Source organism: Ovis aries, chromosome Y (assembly GCF_016772045.2).
Source record: "Ovis aries strain OAR_USU_Benz2616 breed Rambouillet chromosome Y, ARS-UI_Ramb_v3.0, whole genome shotgun sequence".
NCBI classification, from domain to species: Eukaryota; Metazoa; Chordata; class Mammalia; order Artiodactyla; family Bovidae; genus Ovis; species Ovis aries.
Genome location: NC_082741.1, coordinates 22,102,642 through 22,119,308, shown reverse-complemented (window position 1 = coordinate 22,119,308; position 16,667 = coordinate 22,102,642).

Here is a 16,667-nt window from a genome sequence, read left to right as displayed (position 1 = left end):
CTTTTCATAAATATAGATCAATTTTCAAATGTTTGTCCAGTTTAATGACAAAATACTAACATAGACATATATATATATAATATATATAAAATAGAGATATGTTTTCATATCATAAACTGTTGATAGCAAGCCTAGATTTTAGAATTATTTCCACCTCCATGCTCCATCTCAACAGGAAAGAGCCAAAGTTGTTGCTGACTTAATCACTCCAAGAGCTGGGAAACCTGAAAAAGAAACGGAACCTGCACTGAGATTTTCTGTCATATTTAAGATCGAGCTCTAAGTCCAAGACTTGTTTTCCTTTATTGTACTAAGCAGTCCCTTCTTAAGATTGAAAAGCCTGGAAATCGAGAGAGAGAGGTAGGAGATTGTAGACCTCCTCATGTTCAAAAGGAATTTTAATCAGAGAAGCTAGAAAAGACAGAAACTAAGGAAAACAATCAAGTGATAGACAATAATAATGATTTAGCCACTAATCAAACTCAAGGGTCTTTAGTCCCTCCTCAAGGGCCAGCGTGGAGAAGGAAATGGCAACCCACTCCAGTGTTCTGCCTGGAGAATCCCAGGGATGGGGGAGCCTGGTGGGCTGCCATCTTTGGGATCTCACAGAGTCGGACACGACTGAAGCGAATTAGCAGCAGCAGCAGCAAGGACCATCGCTGACATTCGGAGCAATATCCTGTGAACAATTTTAGAGATGCTAAAGCCCAAACCAGGCTGAAATGTAAGTGCATAGTTGGAACTAGACGGTCAATGATGTGGACTCCCAATATCCTCACTAATAGGCCATTAGTAGAATGTCCCAATATTGATCACAGACCCCATGTTCCACCCTCACTCAGCCATTAAAATAGTCCCCCTGAAAGTATTTGGGGATTTGTGTCTTTGAAGCACCAGCTGCTAAGACACCTTGCTTCATCCTACAATAAGCACTTCCCCCCCCCCCCACATTGAAACCCACAGTCAATTCATAAATTTGTTTGCACAGAAGCAAGTAGACCAAGTCTGCTAGGGTAACAGTACTGAATATTAAGAATGTGTGCATAGAAGGATGATAAATCACTTTTATTTCAGAAATAAAGTAGATTTATTGATGTGAGTTTTCGATAACCCTGTATGCGAGATAGCAAAAGAGACACAGATGTATAGAATAGTCTTTTGCACTCTGTGGGAGAGTGAGAGGGTGGGATGTTTTGGGAAAATGGCATTGAAACATGTATAATATCATATATGAAATGGGTCTCCAGCCCAGGTTCAATGCATGATACTGGATGCTTGGGGCTGGTGCACTGGGACGACCCAGAGGGATGGTACGGGTTGGCAGAAGGGAAGGGGTTCAGGAAAGGGAACGTGTGTACACCTGTGGTGGACATATGTTAATGTACGGCAAAATCATTACAATAATGTAAAGTAATTACCCTACAATTAAAATAATAAATTTATTTTTTTTAAAAAAAGGAAATCTTCTAAAAAAGCTCCACACCTACATTGAAACCAAGCACGACCAAGAGCCAACAAGTTCCACAGGAAGACATACCATGCCAATTCTCCAGCAACACAGGAACAGAACCTGGAGCTTCAATACACAGGTTGCCCAAACAGCAAACCCATAGACATCTCAAACCTCACTACTGGACACTTCATTGCCCTCCAGAGAGAAGAGATGCAGCTCCACCCACCGGAACACTGACACAAGCTTCCCTAACCAGGAAACCTGACAAGCCCCTCGTCCACCCCCAGCCACAGGGAGGAACCTCCACAATAAAGAGGAACCACAAACTGCCAGAAAGAGAAAGACCATCCCAAACACAGGACCCCCCCCGACCCCCCCACCAAAAAAAGGCCAAATTGACTAATGAGATTTTTGCATGCTTCATGGTTTTGGTTACTATTTCTGCCAGCAGTCTGTATTTTAAGTTGATGCTGAAGTAAACACTTGGTTGAACATTACTCTTCAGTTGCTAGGAGACCAGTGACTTTGTCATGTCACAACTAACCTTCGATTGCTAGGAGACCAGTGATTTTGTGATGTCACAGCTGTTTGACTGGGGGGATCTCTGTGATTGTCCAGAGAGTTTCTCTCTGTAGGCCAGCCAAACATCATTTGAAGTTGCATTGTGTAAAAGCAGACAAATGAGAACATTATCTGAAGAAAGATTTCCCTGAGATGGCACATATTTCTTCAGAAATTCAAGATGGACCTCCTAAAGGTGAGTCCACTGGTTCAGAAACCTCCATTCGATCTTACTGGTATGATTATACAACTGGGGACTCAGTTTTGAGATCTATGATTGAAGAATATGCTTTTCAGGCTTTGGCTGAGGATCTGGTGATCAAAAGGCCACACTACACATATTCTGTCTCTGAAACAGATGATGTGAATGATTTTCTTTTACTCACATTTCCACAAAAACTTTGGAATATAGTGGAAAGTGATCAGTTTGAGTCTATTTGGTGGGATGAGACAGGCACATGTAGAGTGATCAATGAAGAACTCTTCAGGAAAGAAGTCTTGGAAAGAAAGGAGCCTTTCAGGAAATTTGAAACCAAGAGCATGAAGAGGTTAATTCGACAGCTTAATCTTTATGGAGTTAACAAAAACCGACAAACTGTTCAAAGATCGGCTGCACTACCAGTCTTTCTGGAAGAAGAAAACAACATCTCTCTTTTGAGAAAGGTATTCCAAAATTTTCACTTTTTGGCAATGGGTCAGATTCAATCATGTGACCTAGAAAGCATGTTCATATATGTGGCTAAAACGGAGTTTAAACTTGAGATAACAAATTATTGAAAAAGTTGTATCTTTTTGAAGTTGAGAACAGCTGCAGGTTAGAATATTGGATGTTCAACAAACCTTCCTAGTGACTTGAAACCAGATACAAGTTCTGAAGCTACTTAAAGTGGTATTTAGTGTATATATACAACATATTTGTAGTTGAGCATATACCTTCTAACATGTTACCTGTTAAAACTACCAACAGAGGTATTTTCTTTGATGTTATTTCATTGCTTCCATTAAAGGAAACTTATAGTGATATGAAGGAATGAAATTAGTAAAGAATGAAAAATGAATATAATGGAGAAGTGGAGAAAAGGGAACCCTCCTACACTGTTGGTGGGAATGCAAACTAGTACAGCCACTATGGAGAACAGTGTGGAGATTCCTTAAGAAATTGCCAATAGAACTACCTTATGACCTAGCAATCCCACTGCTGGGCATCCGCACTGAGGAAACCAGAATTGAAATAGACACATGTACCCCAATGTTCATCGCAGCTCTGTTTATAATAGCCAGGACATGGAAACAACCTAGATGTCCATCAGCAGATGAATGGATAAGAAAGCTGTGGTACATATACACAATGGAGTATTACTAGCCGTTAAAAAGAATTCATTTGAGTCAGTTCTGATGAGATGGATGAAACTGGAGCCAATTTTACAGAGTGAAGTAAGCCAGAAAGAAAAACACCAATACAGTATACTAACACATATATATGGAATTTAGGAAGATGGCAATGACGACCCTGTATGCAAGACAGGAAAAAAGACACAGATGTGTATAACGGACTTTTGGACTCAGAGGGAGAGGGCGAGGGTGGGATGATTTGGGAGAATGGGAATTCTAACATGTATACTATCATGTAAGAATTGAATCACCAGTCCATGTCTGACGTATGGTGCAGCATGCTTGGGGCTGGTGCATGGGGATGACCCAGAGAGATGTTGAGGGGAGGGAGGTGGGAGGGGGGGTCATGTTTGGGAACGCATGTAAGAATTAAAGATATTAACATTTAAAAAAAAAAACACTGGGTGGGGGAAATAACATGAGTTGAGGAAAATAAAGAAAAGGTATTTAAAAAAAAAAAAGAAAAGAAATATTGTAACAAAACCAAAACTTTATTCTCCCATATGACTACCAGGAGACTTCCAGCAGAACAGAGCATTTAAAAAACACTCTGTAAAGGGCCAAAAAAGAAATATGTTAGGCTTTGCGAATATGACCATTGGCAATTAATTAAGTTTTCAGGCATAGAGGATAACCAAAGAAGCTGGCAAGTCCCTCTTCCACCTTTAAGGACTCCGAAAACTGAATTACACACAATTTTCACGTCAGAAAAGAAAAGTCTTTTCGGTTTTCCTCAGCCATTAAAAGTGTAAAGCTCTAAAATTAAAAAGAAGAAGAAGAAGAAAAAGTAAAGCTCATTCTCAGCTCACAATAGACAGTGCAAAAACAGGGGCAGGCTGCCCTGCCTTGATTGAAATGGAATTCCAAGAGGAGGGGCGCCAAGATCCACTGTACAGTCAAGTTCCTTAAGCAAAGAACTGGCTTAAGGGAGGTCACCCCTGAGGGCTGTGAGTGCCGGACACCATCACTGGACTCCCCTGGTAGACTCGGAGGCCGTTCTCAGCCCTGAGCTCTGGCGACTGTGCCATCTGTTTTTTCTTTCTTCGCATTTGGTGAGCTGAGCAACCTTGACCCAAGATCCTTGACATTCAGATTCAGCCTGACCAAGCCTACAGCGGCTGCTTTTATGGGGGGAGGGGGTGTGGGGCGGGCTCATCGCGCGCGCATGCGCCCAACTCGGCCTCGCGGCCAATCCGATGGCAGGTGCCGACACCTGGCAGCCAATCATCGGAGGCAGCCCGCACGCCTGTAGGGGGAGCTGAGGCGGCGCCCCAGACCTGAGGAGGCCTCGTCCCCGCAGGCTCGACTCCTCGGGGTTAATCTTGGAACTGCCTAGGGCAGGTGAGCTGCCAGCAGTTCTGTCTCCTCCCTCAATGGGGACCGGTAAGGACTGGAGCGTGGTTCAGCCAAAGCAGTGCCTGACGGCTAAAGGGAGGGTTTCTCGGGTTGCCACTCGCACGAGGCCTTGCTCGGCGGGGCGGCTGGTGAGGGCGGTGAGAGCTTGCAGCAGGACCACAGGCTTCAGGCTCCTTTAGCCCTCTCCCCTCTCTAGTCTGGGCGGGCTCTGCTCTCCAGCAGCTTTCCTGCCCAGGGGCGGGACAAGCCAGCTCGCGGAAAGGGCCTCTTAGGCCCCTGGCCCCTGGCACCACCCCCAGCTCTCCTGTGGAACCTAATGTATTTAAACACAGACGCACAAATCTTCACGGCCCAACCCGTTTCTGTACCCAGGCACAGTCAGGCAGGAGCAGAAAAAAAGAAAAACAAAAACCAAAAAAAACATCTATCTAGCAGCCTCTTCACTGCCCTGGTGCTTTAGTCGTTTTCCTGTTTCCTCTGCCTCTCCTCAGACTCCAGGGCTGCCCCGTCCCTGGGGGCCCCGAGATTCAGGCCTTTGGTTCTGGAAGTTGGCAGATGAGGTATTTGTTTGTTTGTTACTGAGAGAAGGGAGGTGGGAGGAAGAAGCTCAGGGCAAAGGAGTTCAATCACTTGGTCTGGTTGAGTGTGAGACGCCTGGTCAGCATCCGTAGGGTAGGACCAGGTAGGGCCTGGGGGGATAGAATGTTCCCAGAACAGGGGACTCACCCTGGCCGTTTCCTCTGCTTGTCCCCAGGATGTGACCGTGTGCTGCCTGGGAGGTCTCAAGCGCTCAGGAGTTCAGTGGGCCCCTGAGGTTAGGTGACACACATCTTTACAACAGGGACAAAGGTGTGGCTTTCTTACTTTGCATTTTTCTCCTTTCATTCGTCGGCTGACACGTTGCTGTTGAGAGAGAGTATTCCTGATTGGGGATTACGTGACCCTGATTGCGGGTGCTGACTTCAGGGCCATCATGGTTTCAGGTTTGCAGCTTTCTGAGTGGCAAGCTTAAAAACAGGCATGGTGACTTGCTTTCGCCTGCCTTCTTGAAAGAAAAAAAGTAAGAACACCATGGGTCTTAAGCTGTGTAGAGCTGACTCCTACCACTTGGTGAGGCTAAAATGGGGCAATGCACATATCCTAAGGTTTTAGCTGGCAAAGCAAAGCAATGCAGGTGTGGGGGTTCCCTGGTGGCCTGCTGATTAGGATTCTGGGCTTTCACTACAGTGGTCTGGATTCAATCTCTGGTCAGGGTACTGGGACCCCACAAGCCAAACAGCATGGCCAAATGAATGAATGAATCCAGTGGTACATTCAGAGAAAATATCCTGTGATTTAACATGTTCACGTGAGATTGCTTGCTCATTTCTGTACCCTTAAGGGCTTTTCTTCATTAAGTAAGTCAGCTCCACTGGATGGGGGTGAGGCACCATCTGAGTTCATTTCATGCGAGTAAACAAGATCATAGGAAGCTCTATGCCCAGCCACTTGTGCTTACAGCTGTGTTGTATACTTATCTTGCTGGTACAGCTTTGACTTCACAGCATGTTTTGTTTTGGTCACAACATGTGGCTTCATAGGACATTAGTTCCCCAGCCAGGGATCGAACACAGGATCCTGGCAGTGAGAGGGCTGAGTCCTAACCAAACCACTGGGCTGCTAGGCAACTCCTGTGTTTCGGTGCTTTGGATTGGGTGAGTGTGTGTGTGTGTGTGTCTGTGTGTGTGTGTTTTGATTTTTGCTATATTTATAGGAGAATAGTTCTGTGTGTAAGTATGATGTGAATGGTATTAAAACTTGAAATGTTTGTGTTGTACCTATGATCTCAAAATGGAATAGTTTGAAAGAACTTACCACTTGTTATCTCTTGACTTAGGATCTCCCCTGAGGTAGTTAGTAGTCAAGCTTTTGTCTGGCTTGGCAACCTCTGAAGACTTAGCTTGTTGAATCTAAGCTCTCTCACTTGTCTGTACTCTTGAAGCCTCAGTTCCTCCTTCTGTGGGCCTCTCCAAGGGGCTTCTCTTGTGGAGGCTGCTGTCTTTTCTCAGAATGAGTGATTCAGGAAAGCGCTTGCACCCATGATAAAGTGCAGAGTCTTTTTTCAGATGTTACACATCTGCACTTGTGTATTTGCTTAGTCTCACAGGTCTACCCTGTGATAGATTGAGAGAGAACTACACAGGGGTGGGAATATTAGGAGATTGAATTCACTTGAAGGCTGGTTACCATACCCATTAATCCACTATGCCAGCCTTTTTTTTATATGATCTCAGCTCTGTCAATGTGAGCAAATTATTTGGCTTGTGTACCCTTCTTGTGTGCTGCTACTGCTGCTAAGCCACTTCAGTCGTGTCCGACTCTGCAGTCTCATGGACAGCCACACACAAGGCTCTCCCTTATCTGGGATTCTCCAGGCAAGAACGCTGGAGTGGGTTGCCATTTCCTTCTCCAGTGCATGAGAGTGAAGTCGCTCAGTCGTGTCCGACCCTTCGAAACCACATGGACTGCGGCCTACCAGGCTCATCCGTCTGTGGGATATTCCAGGCAAGAGTACTGGTTTGGGTTTCCATTGCCTTCTCCAGCTTGTGTGCTCTCTGGCCTGATGTACTCAATTTTGATCTACTCAGTTCTAGACCTACTCATTTCTTGAAGTTCTAGCAAGTCTCCTCTTTGCCCTGGATTAAGGTTTCTGTTTCTCTGGATGGTTCCCATCAGCAAACTGACTGAGTATAATGTGACCTGTCGTTACAAATCCATCTTTTGGTGACACATCCTGCTTCTGCTGCTTTTATTTCATATTTGCTTGTTACAGACCTCTGCAGAGTTGTTCCTAGACTTTGTTATCTCGAGTTCTCTCATTTTCCTATAAAGCCACTCTTGTCAAGGCCACAGGTGAATTTCAAATATTCAAATGTCTGCCTGCAAGGTAGGAGACCTGGCATCAATTCCTGGGTGGGGAAGATCGCCTTGAGAAGGAAATGGTAATCCACTCCAGCACTCTTGCCTGGAAAACCCATGAACGGAGGAGCCTGGTAGGCTACAGTCCATGGGATTGCAAAGAGTTGGAAATGTCTATTCAAATTCTTTTCCTGGTTGTTAAATGCTTTTCTGTTTTTAATTGTTGTAGAAAACATCTAAGTTAAATTTTTACCATTTTACCCATTTTTGCATGCTAAGTATTTTGCACACTTTCATCAGCCTTTTGGAGAAAGAAATGGCAACCCACTGCAAATCTGATGGAGAAGGGAACGTGGTGAACTTTAGTCCCTGGGGATGCAAAGTTGGGCACAACTGAGTGACTAAGACATATACACACACATAGTCACAGTGTTGATTTGTTGTTGTTGTCATTGTTTTAGCTGTGTTGTGCAGCTTGAATGACAGTTCCCAGGCCCCTGATAGGACACTGTGGAGTCCTAACCTCTGAACTACCAGGGAATTCCTTATCACATTGTTATGATGCAGATCTCTACACCTTTACAGCTTGCAAAATCGAAACTCTGTACCCATCACCTGTCCCATTAAACAAACTGCACTCCTCTTTTCTTGCCCGTTGACCTAGACCATGGACTCCATCATTCTTTTTTGTTTCCTTTCTATTGCTTGACTGTGTTAGCTATTTCATGCAAGTAGAAACTTACAGTATTTGTCTTTTTGTACGACTGGCTTATTGCATTTGGCTTGATGTCTGAAATGATCATGCATGCTGTAGCATGTGACAGAATTTTCTCTATATGGCTAAATAATATTTCATTGTGTGTATATATCACATTTGATGGACATTTCGATGCTTCCACCTCTTAGTTGTTGTGCTTCGTGCTGCTGTGAGCACGGCTCTGCAGATATCCCAAGACCCCATGTTAACTTCTTTTGAATTTATATCCTGAAGTGGAATTGCTGAATCATGTGTCAGCCCTAGTTCTTTAATTTTTCGAGGAGCCTTTAAACTGTTTTCTGTAGCAGTATGCACCATTTTAAAATCTATCCGTAACACACAAGGATCCAGTTTCTGTACGTGCTTGCCAACAGTTGCCCTTTCCTTTCCTTCATATGTAAACACACACATATGCACACACAATTTCTTTCATACCCTTTTCCATGATTGTTTATCTCAAATTATGAATATAGTTCCTTGTGCTATACAGTACGCTCTTGTTTGTCTATTGTATATATTATGCTTTGCATCTGCTAATCACCAGCTCCCAATCTGTGCCTGCCGTATCTTTCCCTCTTGGGAATCACATAGTCTGCTCTCTATGTCTGTGAGTCTGTTTCTCTTTCATAGATCAGCTTATTTGTGGCATATTTTAGAGTCCATGTAAGTGATACCATACGATATTTGTCTTTCTCTCTCTTTTTTTTTAATTTTTATTTTTACTATGTTTTATTTTACAACACTGTGTTGGTTTTGCCATACATTGACATGAATCCGCCACAGGTGTACATGAGTTCCCAATCCTCACCCCCCTCCCACCGCCCACCCCATATCATGTCTCTGGATCATCCCTGTGCACCAGCGCCAAGCATCCTGTATCCTGCATCGAACATAGACTGGCGACTACCTTACATGATAGTGTACATATTTCAGTGCCATTCTCCTGTATTATCCCACCCTCTCCCGCTCCCTCAGAGTCCAAAAATCTGTTCTATACATCTGTGTCTCTTCTGCTGTCTCTCATACAGGGTTATCATTACCATCTTTCTAAATTCCATATATATGTGTTAGTATACTGTGTTGGTGTTTTTTCTCTGGCTCACTTCACTGTGTATAATCAGCTCCAGTTTCATCCATCTCATTAGAATTTATTCCTATAAAGTCTGCAAGCAATAATGCTGGAGAGGGTGTGGAGAAAAGGGAACCCTCTTACACTGTTGGTGGGAATGCAATCTAGTACAGCCACTATGGAGAACACTGTTTATAATAGCCAGGACATGGAACAACCTAGATGTCCATCAACAGATAAATGGATCAGAAAGCTGTGGTACATATACCCAGTGGAGTATTACTCAGCCATTCAAAAGAATATATTGTCTTTCTCTTTCTGACTTCCTAAGTATTCTTTTGAATGCTAGTGTAGATTCAAGTATTTATTAACACCATTTGTTGCTACTGTATAAAATGTGGTTGACTTTTAAAATATTTGTCTTCTATTCTGCAAGCTTTATATTAATTCTAATACTTGTGTTTCTTCAACATTTTCTATACTAAATTATCTTCTGTCTAATATACTTTGACTGCTTCCTTTCCATTCTGAAGGCTGTTTTTTGTTTTTTATTGTTTTTTTTTTTTTTTTTTGAAACTACAGCAACAATTCTCTTTTGTTACCTGATTGCTCTGGTTATAGAACTGCCAGTATAATGTTGAGCCAAAGTGTGTAATAGACTTCCGTGTGTTGTTCCCAGTCTTAGAGGGAAAGCTTTCAGTTTTTCATTCTTTAGTATGATGTTAGCTGTGGGTCATTTTACAGGTGCCCTTTGATTGAGAAAGTTCTCTTCTGTTCTTAATTATTAAGTGTTCTTTTAACCCCGGTTATGAAAAGGTGCTAGATTCAGGGAAATGCCTTTTCTTCAGGCAGATGTGTTATTTGATTTATTGTTTTAAAATGGCATAATGTTGATTGACTTTCCTATAATGAACCAACTTTGCATACCTCCCTAAATCGCATGTGATCATAGTGTACAGTCTTTTTTATATGCTGTTGGATTTTGTTTGCCAGTATTTTGTTGAGGACTCTTTCACCTGTATCCATAAGGGATATCAGGTGTGTGTGTGTTTGTGGTATGTGTGTGTGTGTGTGTGTGTGTGTGTGTGTGATGTCTCTGTCTGATATTGGTATGAGAGAAAGACTGGCATCATTTTGCCTGCTATGTGGGGAAGAGACGTGTGGCATAAAGATGAAGCATTGTTGGATTGAAGTTTAGCCAGGATTAGAGGGAGAAATTTAGGATATATCTGTGTGGAATTGGGGTGAGATTATCAGAGAGCTCATTCTCAGTTTCCTAGGCCTGAATTAAGTGCTTGACATTGAATTATGCTGTTTGTTAACTAGGAATATATAGATTATACTTTGAATTTGCTACCTATTTTGTTTGTTAACATTTATGAAATTAGAATTTATGGATCAGTTGTAATGTGCATTTAAGATCCATTTTCTTCCATTTTTACTACAAAACAAGATGCCATTGAATAGCTGATGCCTTTTAAAAAAGCTGTTAACCTTAAGTCTAAGAAATAAGCATGTTTGTCTTTAAGATACAGAAACACATTTAAAAGTTACAAATTTGCCCAAGAAGAGGCAACTGGTGTGTGGTTAAGTTAGAATTCCAACTTAATCTCCTATGACTCCAAAGTCCATGCTTCGAAACGCTGTAGAACAATGCTTTTGTAAAAATACTCTCCTTTACATGTGATTTCACGTAATGATCAGTGTGGTGTTTTTTTTTTTTTCCCCCTCTTTATTTTTTTAAGTAGAAGAGGTTAAAGTGAACATGCGACAAAGCAATGATTCTAGAGCCATGTAGACTTGTAGTCGTAGTTTTTTCAGCTGTCATTGAGTCTGGTTGACACTCAGTGTCTTTGTCTGTAAGATAAGGGTGTGTATAAGTACTCTAGAGTTTTGGAGATAATCAAATAGCCCATTTTTCTGTACTTAACTAATCTGTAGTATGTTTATACTTAGGTGGCAGTTTGTATAAAGGAAGCACTGGGACTTGTGACCGCACCCTCTAAGAATAAGAAAGTATTAAAAATATGGAACTCCCACGTATGTTACGTGAAGAAGAACAAGAGCCAGAAGTACGGAAAAGGGAGGGAGAGACCAAAGAAGTAGATGATGATGATGATGATGATGAAGTGATCTTGGTTGGAGTGGAACATGGAAATGAAGATGCTGACGTGATCTTTGTTGGGATGAGCTCAGCTTCAAAACCAGTCGTTTCAAACATACTGAACAGAGATACCCCAGGTTCTTATTCAAGGAGAAAAAGGTATGGTCACTTCAGGAAAGGTAACGCTCACAGATTACAGCCTGTTAGTCATGTGACTCCTACATCAGAAGCAAAGACTGTCTTGCCAGTGTCTGACTCTGACTCAAGATCAACAGGTAGTCCTATTATTATTGAACCTCCGTCTCAAGCTGATTATAAAAATCTTTCACCACAAATAGTGCCTGATTGCTTTTCGAAGGAGTTATGTTCTTCTTTGATTACCTTCACAAGGTCATTGCAGCATCCAGTAGAAACAGCAGTTTCTGCAGGAGATATGAATAAAAGTCCTCATGTATCAAAGCGAGTTTCCCCTTGTGAAACAAATCGCAGAAATCCCAGAAGGCCTAAACTCAGTGATGGCATTGTAGGGGAACATTCTTTAGGTTTTTCCCCGTCAGGTTTTTTTCATACAGAGACCACTCAGCAAAGCACACCAGACCGTGTCCATACCTCACTAAGCCATGTTCAGAATGGAGAACCTTGTCCAACACCTTTTCCAAAGGACAGTGTTCATTGCAAGCCTGTAAGACCTTTAGGGGAAAGTGGACGGACAAAAACTGATTTTCCAAGTTTGGCAAGTCCAAACAAAATTGGTGATCCCACAGAAGGAAATCTGATTGTGTTACTTCGTGACTTCTACTATGGCGAGCATGGAGGAGTTTGGCCGCCAGAACCGAAGACCCACACGGCGTTTAAATGCCTCAGCTGCTTGAAAGTTCTAAAAAATGTCAAGTTTATGAATCACGTGAAGCACCATTTGGAACTTGAGAGGCAGAGAGGTGACAGCTGGAAAACCCACACCACCTGCCAGCACTGCCTCCGCCAGTTTCCTACTTCTTTCCAGCTGCAGTGTCACATTGAAAGTGTCCACACGGCCCAGGAGCCCTCCGCAGTCTGTCACATCTGTGAGTTGTCCTTTGAGACAGATCAGGTTCTCTTAGAGCACATGAAAGACAATCATAAGCCTGGTGAAATGCCCTACGTATGCCAGGTTTGCAGTTACAGATCATCATTTTTTGCAGATGTGGATGCACATTTCAGAGCATACCATGGTAACACCAAGAATTTACTTTGCCCGTTTTGTCTCAAAATTTTTCAAACTGCAACAGCATACAGACGTCATCATCGAGGGCACTGGGAAAAGAGTTTTCACCAGTGTTGCAAATGTCGGCTACAGTTTTTAACTTCCAAAGAGGAGAGGGAGCACAAGACCCAGTGTCATCAAATGTTTAAGAAGCCTAAGCAGCTAGAAGGATTGTCTCCTGAAACAAAAATTGTTATTCAGGTATCACTGGAACCCCTTCAGCCAGGATTGGTGGAAGTTGCATCCATTACTGTGAACACATCTGATTTTGAATCATCACCCCCCAAATCTAAAAGGAGGAGGCCAAAAAAAGAAAAATAATAGTTAATTCTGCCTTCAGTAAGTCTGAAGCAAGTATTTCAGTCAAAGTTAAAAATCCCATTAAAAACCAAAAGATCAACTTATAGCATTATTCAATAATATCAAATATAGGAAAACCGATGGGTAATTTATGTGATTTTGTTTTAAATAGAGGAAGTACAGTTTTGTGTGATCTTCATATTGAGCTGCTATTTAAAAATCTATGATCTGTTTTTCGTGTAATTGTCTTAACATGTAAAAAGGATGTGTGCATGTGTGTGTGAGAGAGAGAGAATGAGAGAAGTGGAGAAAGGAAAAGTAAGAACCTATTTTGGTATTTGATGTTACTTGTAAGTTCGAAAGCTCTCCTATACATATAATCTGTAGAGTGTTTTAGCAACGTAATTTTGAAGTGTTTTCATGCCTTGCAGATCTCAGTATCAGCTATATAGCCAGACTTGAATGTCACTCTCTGAAGTGCCTCTTGGGCTGATCTAAGATAACCTGGCTCTGAAAGCGTGCAGTGGAGGTTGATGGAGAAGCTACGATGTGAGTTTGGACCAGACACGGGATTTAATCAGTGAAGAGCTGTGCCTTCGTGTCCCAGCTGAGGAAGAGGCATACATTCACTGCAGACACAGAGCCAAGGGAGAAGGAACACTGTCTCATAGTGCTTTCACCTAGCCCAGGGACATCTCCAGGAAGCCAGCCGTTAAAATGCCTGTGTTTGGTGAGAGACCCTGGCAAGCATGAAGCAGGCCCTGTGTAGCACTGACTGCAGTTGGAGAAGCAGAGATCGTTAATGAGACCTGGTGCCTGTGGACCTCCTGTTGAGTGATCAAAAGGGGAATTTGATTCATTCTGTCCCCTTTCCCATTTGGCTGGCCTGTAGTCACAGTGAGGTCGGCATATCTGTGTCAGACACAGTAGCAAAGCAAGTTACAATTCCCAAAGGAAAAAGAGCCTTGACGTCCACTTTGATTTGCGCTGGACCCATAGTTGTAGCTGAAAAGGATCAAACAGAGGAAATCTGTTCAGCTTTTGAATTGGGCTAAATTGAGTTCTCTTACCCTTAAGCTACAGTGGAGTTGTCCAAGAATCGTAAATATAGTGGATAAAAATAGTCCAGGGTGATTAAAGCCTTTTTGGAACTCTTGCTCCCATTTTCCAGTTACATGTGTCTTACCCGAGTTGACCATGTGAAGATTTCGGTTCTGTATCTTATCTTGCCTTGGACACAAATGTAGTACAGTTAACAGCTAATTCTTTGCGTGTTTAATTTCCCATTGTATCAAACTGATTGAGTTTCCGTCTTTCTTGACACAGTCTGATGTGCAAGAATTGTCTCATGTATTTCAGTAATTATCAGGTCATAGAGTTACCCTTCCTCTAATGTATCCAACCATCTAATCTGTGATTATACTTGTGGAAACCTTCTTTCTTGCGGTCTCCAAGGGCTCTTTCACAGACCTGTGGGGTACCCTCTAAGTATCGGTTCCTGAACATCAGCACACTTGGCTGCCTCTGTAGGTTCTTGGAGTTGAGTCTCCTCCTGCAGTTGAATGTCACCCCTTCTCCACTTCTGGCACGGATACCTAGCAATCTCTGTGCACCATTCCAGGAAGCTGGGATCCTGTCTGTAGACCTATGCCAGGAGCAACTCTCCGTTTCCTCTTCCTTTCTCCTCCTCTTTGTCTCTCGCCACTCTCCCCAGGCCTCAGTTTCTTTAAGTCCTCTAAGCTTTCACAAAATGCTGGAAAGAGATCATCACCAAGCGGTTAGCATCCTTCTCAGACCTGAAGAGGAAGGACTACAGATGATGAAGCTGTAGTGAATCTGTTGTCTCCATTTTAGGTAATTTCATGAGTGTAAATTCAAATTCAAATAAATTGTGTTTATTTACTCAGAGCCTGATTGATTTATTTGCACTTTGAATTCTTTACTAGGCCTTTCTCGTTAGTTTATTTGGGCCAAAGCACTTTGCTAAGTGTCAGCTGAAACCACTTTTAGTTGTGTAAAGAGTGTGTGTGTGTTCTGGTCTCAGGTGAAAACTCTCTGTATAAATAAATATGCAGACTATTGCATTTGTATCTCCTTTCTTCGATTTCTATAGTAAAAAATACGAAATGTTTTAGTTACGTGCTTTTATTGTTGCTTAGTATTATCAACACTGTTGCTGTTAGTTGCTGTGAAGTATGCTCCTAAGGAATACAAGTTGTATTTATTGCCAAATTAAAAGGTTCCCGCAATATGGTCCCTGACTGCTTCCTCTCTTCCATTCTCTGTCTTCTACTCTACTTTTTTCCCCACTAATGTACTCTTTTTGACAACACTGGCCTTGGTTTTCCCCCATCAAATTCCATTTCTTCCCGATCCCAAGACTGCAAGTGCTGTTCTTCTGGAAATGCTCTTCCCGCAGGCGTGCATGGCTTGCTACCTCCCTTGTTTGAGCTTCACCAATGCTGTTCAAATAACACAATCAAATCTCCAACCCCCTCCCTTTCCTCCTCCTCCTTAAAGGCACTAAGTCTCTATCCTCTTCTTCCCTCTCCAGCCTAAATTTCCTAACTTTTCACAAAAAAAGAAAAAGAAAAAAGGAAAAAAGAAGAGATAATAACATCAGGGCTTTGCTTCTTAGAATTAACATGAGTCAGTTTCTGTGCCTGCAAATCAAAGATAGTTAATAGTGAGTTGAGTTCTTTCAGGAGCTTCCTCTGTTTTTCTTTTGATACCTCTATATTTTGTTCACACAATGACACTTTGTTTTCTTTACAAGTATATTGAAGATGTGTCAAGATTACTATTTTGTTACTGCCCTTTGTGAATTCCCTTGTCTGCCTTGCTTGTTCTTTCAGGGAAAATTTATTATTTTATTAATGTCATCTTAAAAGACTGGAAACTTCCCAAATCAGCAAGTTTTGTCCCCTGTTTTAATAATCTTTATCTTAAACATTAAAAAAAAAAAAATTCCCTTCATGTTTTACTACAGGCAGCAAGAAGAAACCAGGAGGCACTTTTGGCTGTTTGGATGGAAATCCTCTTAGATAACTCAATTAAGTACCGTTTGTTCTCCCAGCTCATTAGGTGCATTTTCTACTTTTCATAATACTGCAGATGTAGTCGACTTTCGTCTTCACAATCCCCAGACTCTTTCCTCCTGCCTCTCCTTTCTGCCAAGCACCCTAGGTGCACGACTGTGATTCTACTTAGAACGTGTTTTCTTAGTGAGCAAACGGGGAGCGATTCCCTGGCTTCAGTGCTTCTGCTGGCCAGAGACTCTGTACCGTTCCCTAAGAACTTCATGGTTTCGCTGTCCAACTTCTATCACCTGGCTAGGTCAGTTGCAGTAGTTCATACTCACAAGTGAACTAGCAGGGATTACTACACGCACATGTGCAGAAACATACATGTGTACACAGTAACATCGCTGAGGGGAAACCTGTCCATATGCAGAAGTAAAGCTTTCCTTTCCAGGAACTTGAATTTTGGTAGACACTCAAATTTCTGCACGCACATGTGCACAAACATGCACGT